The following is a 9,690-nucleotide window of genomic DNA, read 5'->3' as shown; positions in this document are numbered from 1 at the left end:
CCTACCACTTTTTATTTTGAAACAATGTTTCAGTCGTTACCCAAGCATAATCGCAAAGGAGCGCTACAAACAAGCCGCACTGAAGTGATGCAGACATAGCGCCGTGTCTGTGTTTCATATCCTATATAGCATTTGCGAGTGAAAAACTGGTCGACACATCTACTTCCTTCAGCGCTGTCTCAAGTTATTACGTTATACGAACGCTGAGTACGAACAGAAGTCGGCCCGTATCGATAAATTACACCGTACTAATCGCACAGCAACCATTCTTACCTAACACTGAGCGTTTGTAAGCTAGGGAGTGCCAAGAAACTAAATATAGATATCGCCATCACTGGCCGATTTCGCAATTAAAACGCCTACGTCGACAGCGATGCTAAAGGCTAAGCTACCCCGCTATTCGGATCGAAACGGTGGCAATGCGTCCTTTTCGGTCAGGACGGCAAGAGTTTCAATGGACTAGCGGGAAGATTTCTAAATCTAACTTTCTCGCCTATAGATGCGTCTTATTCAGCCGGACAAACGTCAACATAGTCAGAAAGAGCCAGAGAATCAATTTATACTTATAACGATAACTGGATGGAGTTCTCTTCAGTGCGTCTTTAAAGTTCTCTTCCGTTTGTCTTCTTTTTCACAAACTGTGTTCTTCCTCTGTAGGCACCGAACCACAGCCGTGGTATTCTCTATTCGCCTATGGTCTTAAGCGACCGCTTAAGATTATACTCTGTATTTGTTCACACTAAAGGGGAAGCTGCAGCTCCCACAAGCCAATGAACAGAACAACCTTATTTTTTGTTTGGACTACATCTCTGTGCGGCAGAGTATTTTCAGGCATAAAAACGTATCGCCTTGAAGTGCAGGATAGTAAAACTAAACGGTTTTCGCAAAAGGCTGAGCAGTGAAAAGCGCAGAGAACAAGATATTTCTTGGCAGGTATTATTTTTTTCTTGTGAGCACACCTCGTACCCAATGCATATCGTCCGCTCAAGCAGCAGTGAATTGTGAGACGGTGTACAATCCTGCAAGGATCTCGATCATTCGCGAAGGCTCATGCGGGTTACCTGGAATGTTGTTTGTAACATTTCGCAGCGGCCATTCCGCAGACAACAACCGTGGAGTGTCCGTATCAGCGCAGCAGTTTCATTTTTTTTCTCACGGGCTCGCCAAACATCCAGCTTATTTTATAACATTCCTCTGTTCTCTTGTCTGTTCTTCCCCGCCATGTAACATTATTATAATCGTTCATGGATATAGCTGTCCTATATATAGCTCACTAATCTTTTGTATCACAGTGCGCCCCTTCTGTAACTTCAATTGTTTTTGTTTTTTTCATTTGTGCTTACGTGTGCATATTAAAAAAAAACAAGTGCCTGAGGACGAAGTGTACTGGCTTTCCTGCAAGTGTACAAGCTGAACCAAAAACTAATATAAACAAAGATTTAACTAAGCAGCCGACTGAGGAGTGACCTTGCGTACTATGGGAGAGAGAGAAATCACTTTATTTCGGCCATAGAGTAAACATCCAGAATGTCAATAGCTTGGCTAACTAAACCTTCGACAGGTCTCCGTCTTCACACAATAGGACATTTAATGCAGAAGGTGCTACATCGATGTGTGGCCAACGTGCTCCACTACGAGCCAAGACTGCACAGAACTAAAAAGCTCGTACACAAAATGGAACAACTTTTCTCCTGCAGAACACGTGCACTTCGAGCTGCTTTTAATAACCCCAGCCTCAATCACCAGGCACGCCACCCGTGGCACAAACCGCGAGTTCCCAACTAGGCAAGACGGGTTGACACTGTGCCCAATGTTGTGCAGGAAGCCGAACCAACCAGTAAGTGCCCTACTTTGACCGGTTTCTGCCGAATTCCAACCTTTACTCCGGCCAGCCGATGTCCTCCTCTTCCAATATTGTCGCCCGGAAGCATTGAGAGTAATTGAACCTAATAATACTCAATGCCAAGATCCAATACTCTCCTAAAAGTGTTGCGTCGTCCCACAGAGCCTCCCTCCAATCTTCGATTGCCCATCCTCGTCCGCTAGCCGTATTGCAGGGGTTTCTTTTTGTACGTTTCCTAAAGGGAAGGCAACTAAGCGTCGATAATCCCGACTTAAGGTCTGACAGTGAAAATCTGCTGCTTCTTCTAATTTCCAATCATTAGTGTAATAGGACAGCACAGCCTGATTTTTCCCCACTCTTGCTTAGCCGTGTGCACTTGAAGCTCCGCCAGTCTCTGCTCCAATCGAAAATCTATAACGTACGATGTCACAGGGGAATGTAGTTTCTTTTTAAAGCATGGGAGCAGAGAAAGGTCCCTCAGTTATAAAGGGAATGTCCCGCCTCTCTTTAGAAACATGCCCTGAAATTTATTACAATCTACAAAACTATTGGAGATCATATGGAGTCTGTAGAACATATCAGCTCAAATTTTGGAATTTCTCGTTCGTTTACAGGCCGTGTCATGCGTGACAGTAGCCGGTACTTTGCACCCAGTCCTGACAGGAATAGTGGGCATATCTGCTAGGCATACAAGGCTTTGTTGAATGTATGTTCCACCGTATTAGTGTGCAATCGGTCACAAAAGTTTAACGGGATGCCGGTGAGCGAGAAAAAATTTATTCGGACGAAGTCCCCAATACCAGTCGTCTCAAAATGTCTGAAAGTGTGTTGTAGTATGCATGCTTCAGTAGATGGTAACATTATCGGATGACTGGGTCGCAAGGCAGTGCTATAATAATTTTTTTTCGAGAACACGCATCCGGTAATCTTTCGTGGCCGATGGTACATGTTCAGAAATATCTTACACCAGCCTAGAAACGTCAGTGTTGCACTAAGCTATCGTGGTTTCTCTGAACTTTATTTAAGTTCGGTGATGGATGTAGTACATAACTCATACTAATTTCCTGCGACAATATGCGCATCTTTATGTTCAAAGCAAATGAACTTCTTCACGAAAGTTATGATTTTATAGATGACATCCGCACTCTCATATTATATTTCGTCACCCTTCTAAACAAAAAAAACGAGAAAGTAACCAAGCAAGTTCCACAAAAAATCATGTAAAGCAGGCCATCCTAGATGAAGTGCACCCATTGCCGCCCGAGAGGACAAAAGTGGTGATAAATAAATCACTCAAAAAACGATTGATTAAATAAGCATGGACCACGAGACGCCCCATAATAACCGACTACATTGCAAACCACACTCATGCGTAGGGCTGCTCGCCGGTCAAAACTCTGAGGCCGCAAAATTCAACCCACGCATATAAATGCATACGAGGCAAGCGAATCGTTATCGAAGAACTCATTACTTCGTAAAGCGGATAACGACTCAAAACTCAGCAGTAGGCGCGCGGCAGCGATCGAATGCCCTGCGGCACGCCTCGTTCATCGCTCATGATGTAGGCCTAAACTCAATAAAGATAGAATAAAACCAACAGTGACAGCTGCAGAATCTAGAAGAAACGAAAGTTACACCTTATTTGCCTACAGTTACATTTTAGTTTCCATCTTCATTCATAACTTCTTTTTTATCTTCTTTTTTTTGCCCACTGTCAGCTTAGGGAATACCTCCGGGACAAGAAGTAAGTCAGAGTATCCTTCTCTCCTTTTCTTTTTAAGAATATTAATTTGCCGCCCCGTTCGTCTGCCGGGCAGATTATGCTCGTTATCGTCCGAGGCCAGACAAAAGAAAACGTGCCCGCGGGATGTTTTCCTAAATTGTTTCCGCCAGACCCCCCCCCGCCCGCCCCCTACAATGAGAAATTTGAAAGAATAAGTAAGTAGATAAAACGCACATAGGGTCGCAAACATGAACGGTCGCCTTCGCTTTGAAGTCGACCTCACCCCCGCCTCGACTGTGACGTCTGCGCTGCTGCGTCTCGGTGCGGAACAAAGGTCTGAGAACGCGAGCTCTGACGCACGGCTCGCAAATTACTAACATCGACCTCTCAGAAACTTCACGCAGAAAGCGTAGTTGAGGAAGCGCATAAATGTGAAAAAAAAAAATCATAAGAAGCAGAACGGTACTACTACTCGTCATTTACTCTGCCTCAGCCGCGCGCACAGCGCGGGATGGAAATCATCTTCACCTGCCCTCGGGGCCTGGAAGAAGCTGTACTCAAGAGCCCACAGATGAGAACGTGTGCATCGTTGTTCCGCGCCACGTCAAGTACTGTGCCGCCGTTTCAGTGGGAACGCTGTGCGGGGCGCGTAAAAGGACTTGATGCAAATTAAAGTTTTGCGAAACTGAGCTCGACAGCGCGTGTGCTGAAAATGCCTGCGAGTAAAGGGCACGAACATCTGAACAAGCCTATAACCGTAACTCCATAAATTAGGCCGCTCGTGCAGGACTGTTTTTGTCGGCCTCAAACAATACCTCTCCACTTCTCGCCCCCTCTTTGGTTGTGGATTCAAATTATTATTCCGCCACTGAGTTTGAAAGTCGGAGAAATATGAATATGCGCGTGCCATATCCTTCATGGTCTGTCGCTGCTGTCATGTATTTCTTATTTTTTGACATGATGAGAGTTGAAGGAGTTTCCTCCTTACAGGTTTCAGCGATTGCTTCCGATCGATCACCAGGGTAGCAATCAATATTTTCAGATTTCTGCTGTGTTTTAATAATGGCTTGATAAAATCAAAACACGGCGAATGCGTGACATTTTCGCGAGAACAACGACGCCTGCATAAAGCATCGTGGCGAATTAAATGGCGGCTGTGTTCGACTCCGTTGCATGTGCGAAGTGTAACTTGCAATACAACACACTCGTAATAATTGTAATTGTTATTGTCATTACTATTAAAAATTCGAATTCGCTTTACATGGAGTAAGCCAACTTTCAGCGTTACTGGTGGCTGTCCGAAGTAAATGGGAGCATATTTCATGATAGGATCAACGAACTGATTAATCAGTATTAATTAATCAAACTTTGAATAGCTGCATACATAGGAGAAAGTTCAAATCAGTCGGCTGTACTGCGCAGTCACAAAAGAAATCAAAGTCACAATAAAAGAGTGAGCTTTTTCAAAAAAAAGTTTCCAAACCCGGAAAGCTTTTCCTCGGTTCTCTTTCTCAAAAGGCGCAAGAAAAATTTTCTGCCTGAGCGCGTTTTGTTTTTTGTTTGTTTGTTTTTTCAGACGAAGCGCACAAAGCAAGGAAAAAGAATTCCTTCATAGATATCCCAGTAAACGAACAATAATCAATACAAAAAACAACACGCTGAAAGGGCCGTTTGAAGCAAAAAGAAAACGGGCTCGATCAGGGCAGTTTTAATTAATGCGAGGAAGTAGTTACTGCAAACAAAAAAAGAAGCGGGAATATTTTTTTCATACACTCTCTAATAACTTATTATACCGGACAAGAGTTTTCCGGGCGGGCAAAGAAACTTGTATGTCCCAGAGATAAAACTAATCAGCATTTACTAATATTAGGCAACAGGTAAGCTTTATCTTCGAGTCTGTGCTCAAAAGCACCTTAGAAATGCGCAGAATGCTTTCATCGCTCTGCAAACCTATTGTCTGCCTAACATACGACAGCTGAAATCGGCAAGGGCTCGATATCAAACCGCAGTGAAGTGCCGTCTATTGACGTCATTTCTGATGTTGGCTTATAACGCCATAGCATTAAGCTTTCGTCACTGCAAAACCCCGCCGATGTCTGGTGTCACGAAATTTTCTGATTGGTCGACAGAGGTCAGCCGACCTTGTGAAGTCATCACAGCCTGCCCATCGTGGCAGGTAGCAACCTGACCACCATGACAGGTGGCATATAAGTTAATAATTGGTCAAGCGAGGTCACGTGACCTTGTGACGTCATAACAACCCGTCCACCGGGCTGTGAGCAACTTAATTACTAGACAGCAACCAGATAGAAAATCGAACTCAAAAATAAGGGGAAAAAAAGTTATGTATGCAGGTGTCGGCACCATCACAGCACACCGGATAACTGCTACTGCAGCTAGAAGTCGAATATGGCAAACACGCACAAGTTGCAAGAGAAACTGTGACAACTGCGAGATCTAATGCTGTTGCTTTCTACTCTTCAGGTAAAATGATAAAACAGGAAAGAAAGAACATATAGAAAGTTCAACCAAGACAGCAGAGCCCGAGCTCCGGTATGAGATTTCGTTGTTGGCTTCTTCACAGTTTTGTACGCACTGTACTCGTTAAGTATATTTGCAATTTGTGTTAAGAGTAACTTTTTATGTTCATGTTGTTCTGTTAAAAGTGTACCGAAGGGCTTTATGGAGTCGTTTTGTACGAGTTGCATGGCTCCGTCCGTGCATAGAACCTTGCGTGAGAGTGAAATTGCAGTATAAATTTTGTTCTCTTTAGCTCTGGCGTAGTTTATGAAGCTTAACATCCCTAAAAGAACGGGGAGAAAAAGTCCCTATTTTTCAGCATTTTCTGTTTGTGTAGGGTTAAGGTAGCATGTTATTCCTTGCCAATTTTTCCCTTTGTAACTTCGTTACTAGACACCCAGTTGGACTCCCAGTCCAAATAACGATAAAAGCTATCTATGCGTTGTTTGTCAGGTATATAAGAGTGAGTTATCTGACAGCTTTGAAAGCGATAAATAAACTCAGCATGACCGGTTAAAGTAGCGGAGTGGAAAGCTAGGCGAGTCAGAGTGTATTCATCTTCGAAGTGGCGACACACGGAAACCGGAGACGAGGCTCTCGTGTGGTGTTGCCCCTCTTCCTGGGTTCTTGTGTTCCGTGCTTCTTTGAAGATGAACTAGTTAAATCTTGTAGAGTGTATAACCGTGTTTGAGAAAACATTGTACATGTATATTTGGTGTTCTGTATTCGTTTAAAAGCATACCAGTTCTTTTGCTCCCTGTTGCTCTAGCCCAGTGATATAACAAAGAAAACCAGTCGTGAGAATCATACACATAAACCTGGGGATTTCTTCCTATGTAGTGATCTCAGAGCATGGTCTTCTCTTTGCAAATTTTAGATAAAAGGCAGTCCCTGCCGGTATGCACCGCGCCTAAGGTCGTTCCAGCAGAGGCGAAAACTTGTTAAGCGTACTCAGCACAGTCCTCCGAAGAGGTAATAATAATGATCTCCGCTCGCTATGCGCAGCTCTGGAGAAGACAGAACCAGCGACAAAACAAAGAACAAAAACCTTACCCCGACTCCCTGGTTGCTGTTGTCGGTGTTCTACTCGATTCAAATGGCATATACACACGATGATGGACCTGACAGGGCTGGTGTAGAATCTCTAAACGAACAAAAAAGTGCACGCAATATCTTCTTCTTCTTCTTCTTCTTCTTCTTCTTCTTCACCTCTTTATAATGGCACATACCCACGTGGGGGACGCAATATCTTCGGTATGGAATTCTTCTTCTTCTTCTTCTTCGTCGTCGTCTTATCCTTCTTCTTCACCATATGAAAATGGTAAAGAAGAATTCTTCCTTCCTTTCTTCTTCGTCTTCAAATAAATGGTTCCCTCGGATTGTCACTTTCGGGCCAGCATAGCGTCGCTTCGTAAACAGAGCTACCGGGTTTTGAGTTTTAGAGGCCATCAATCTGGCGGACAATAGAAGCACCACAGAGTAACGAGCACTATCAAAGCAAAAAGACATGTTGCGCCACCATTCTTTTTCCAACGTTCTTCATACATGTGCTTCGCCGCTCTGAGTTGAATCAGCGCTCGATGCGAAGTGTGCAGGACAACGAAGCAATGATTACACGGTCAAAAAGGGCCTCAGAAGAAATCACGAGAAAGCTTCCAGATTTCGCATCGCCTCCAAGAAGCGAATGGACGCCACGTATTTCCCAAGAACGCTGAACTAAATGCAGTCCTTGTTGCATGTTTGTCGCGTAATGTTAAGTGTGCAACCGCGTTCCATTCGCCGGTATTTTTCTGCCTAAAAACGAAATATCTTCATAAAATAAATAAATAATAAACTTCTTGCGAAGCATTTCTCCACAGTTTCTCACAGAAGCTCGGCCGGCTGTCCACGAACCGGTGCCAACATTCTCGACTACGCTCCGACTGAGTCCCATTCATACGCCGAACTCTTTCACTGCGTGAGTGAGGTGGCGACGTGTTATGTAAATCCACATTAGGAGAGTCGGCCCAAGCCTTGAGGAGAACTAAAGCGCCCCTTTCTTCGGCAGTCTCGTTTCTCCCGTGGGCGGCTTTCATCGGCGCGTCCGGTTGAACACAGTTCTCTAAAGAACGTGCGATATAAAAAAAAAAAAACACTGTCAGCCTGCTGCGACGATGTGTAGCGCTGCCAAGCTAACAAAAAATGAACAAATAAGCAAAAAGAAAAAAAAAGAGACGGCCGTTACTAGGAGCTTTGTCTCGGAATACGAATGAACAGCTTTCCTTATGTCGGCTTCGAAGAAGAGGCTGGGGGCACTGCTGCGGAATGCAAACACAAGCGTACAAAAGGTGGAGGAAAAGATAAGCCGCGCAGCTCTGCCCAGCTTCACTGCAGACACACACACAGACCCTCCTTCTTTGCACTGCTGTCTTGAAAATTAAGTCTGAAGAAGAAGAGAAAAACAGAACTGTAAGGAGGCTATAAAAAGTTCGTGAGGAGGCATAGCCTGTAATCTCCCCCGTCGTGGCTCCAAGGTCCGCGACGGTGGGCGGCCGGGTAAAAGTGCGAAAATAAGAGCGTCACCAAGGATAGGCAAGAATGGGGCGCGAAAGATACGGCGTACTCGAGGTGGAGAATACGAAATTGGAGCCGTTCCGCCTCACTTGGTTGCGTGAGTCGGCACCGCCCTGCCGCTTGTGTAGCGAACACGTGTGCCCAGTGCTGGATGTTGCGCGCAGCGCGAGCGGAGTGTACGAGAATAAAAACTATCGGAATCTTCGCCTCCCTGCCCGAGTTACTTGGAGGTCCTAGGTAACTAAATTTCTGTATCTCAAAAGACTCTTCATGCGCCCCTTATGTGAGCCCGTCTCTAGAGAGAGAGAAAGATGAAGCTGGAAGGCAGGGATGTTAACCAGAAGGATGTTCCGATTGGATACCCTCCACCGGGTAGGAGGGAGGGATGAGGGGATTGAAAGGGAGAAATCGGGGAGGAGCACAATCGAAGTTTGTCATTCAAGCCAGTCGCTCTCACGAATGGCGCAGTAAGCCTTGAAGACGGTCGACTGCTGTAGCCACTGTCCGAGGACCACTAGCTGTCTCTAGCGGTCACTAAAAACAGGCATGCGTGCGACTATTACGGCTGTCATCACATTGCCCATATGCGTATACAGCCCGTGAAGGTGCGAAGTGTGTAGCCCGTGAATGTGAAACGCCAAGTACCGCACGTAAGTAAAGCAAGTACTGAGGAGCAAGCACAGCACCTGCTTGGGGAGGCAGTTACAGTTCCTGCTCCGGTCGCAGCGTTTCCTTGGCGTTTCCTTTGGCCTGTTTTAAACGTGAAATGTTTTTTATCTCCCATACTCTGCAGACTCAGGCGAACGTCGTTCGGAAATCACAGCGAATCTGAAACCGAATATGATGGCGAACTTATCGAAAAACTTAGAAATTTTCCGTCAGAACGATACCAAGCAGAAAATAAATTGACAGGCGATCGATGGGCCACCATGAGGGAAATGAGCAGCATTAGACTTTCATTCCCGTTGGCATCACATGACACATCACACCCATTTCTTTAGGTCCATCCTTTATTGCACACTTCGTCTTGTTCGTAGTTCTTGACATTTGA

The sequence above is a fragment of the Amblyomma mixtum genome, chromosome 6 (genome assembly GCF_055824585.1).
Source record: "Amblyomma mixtum isolate Tamu chromosome 6, ASM5582458v1, whole genome shotgun sequence".
Lineage (NCBI taxonomy): Eukaryota > Metazoa > Arthropoda > Arachnida > Ixodida > Ixodidae > Amblyomma > Amblyomma mixtum.
Note: the sequence above shows the minus strand (reverse complement) of the source record.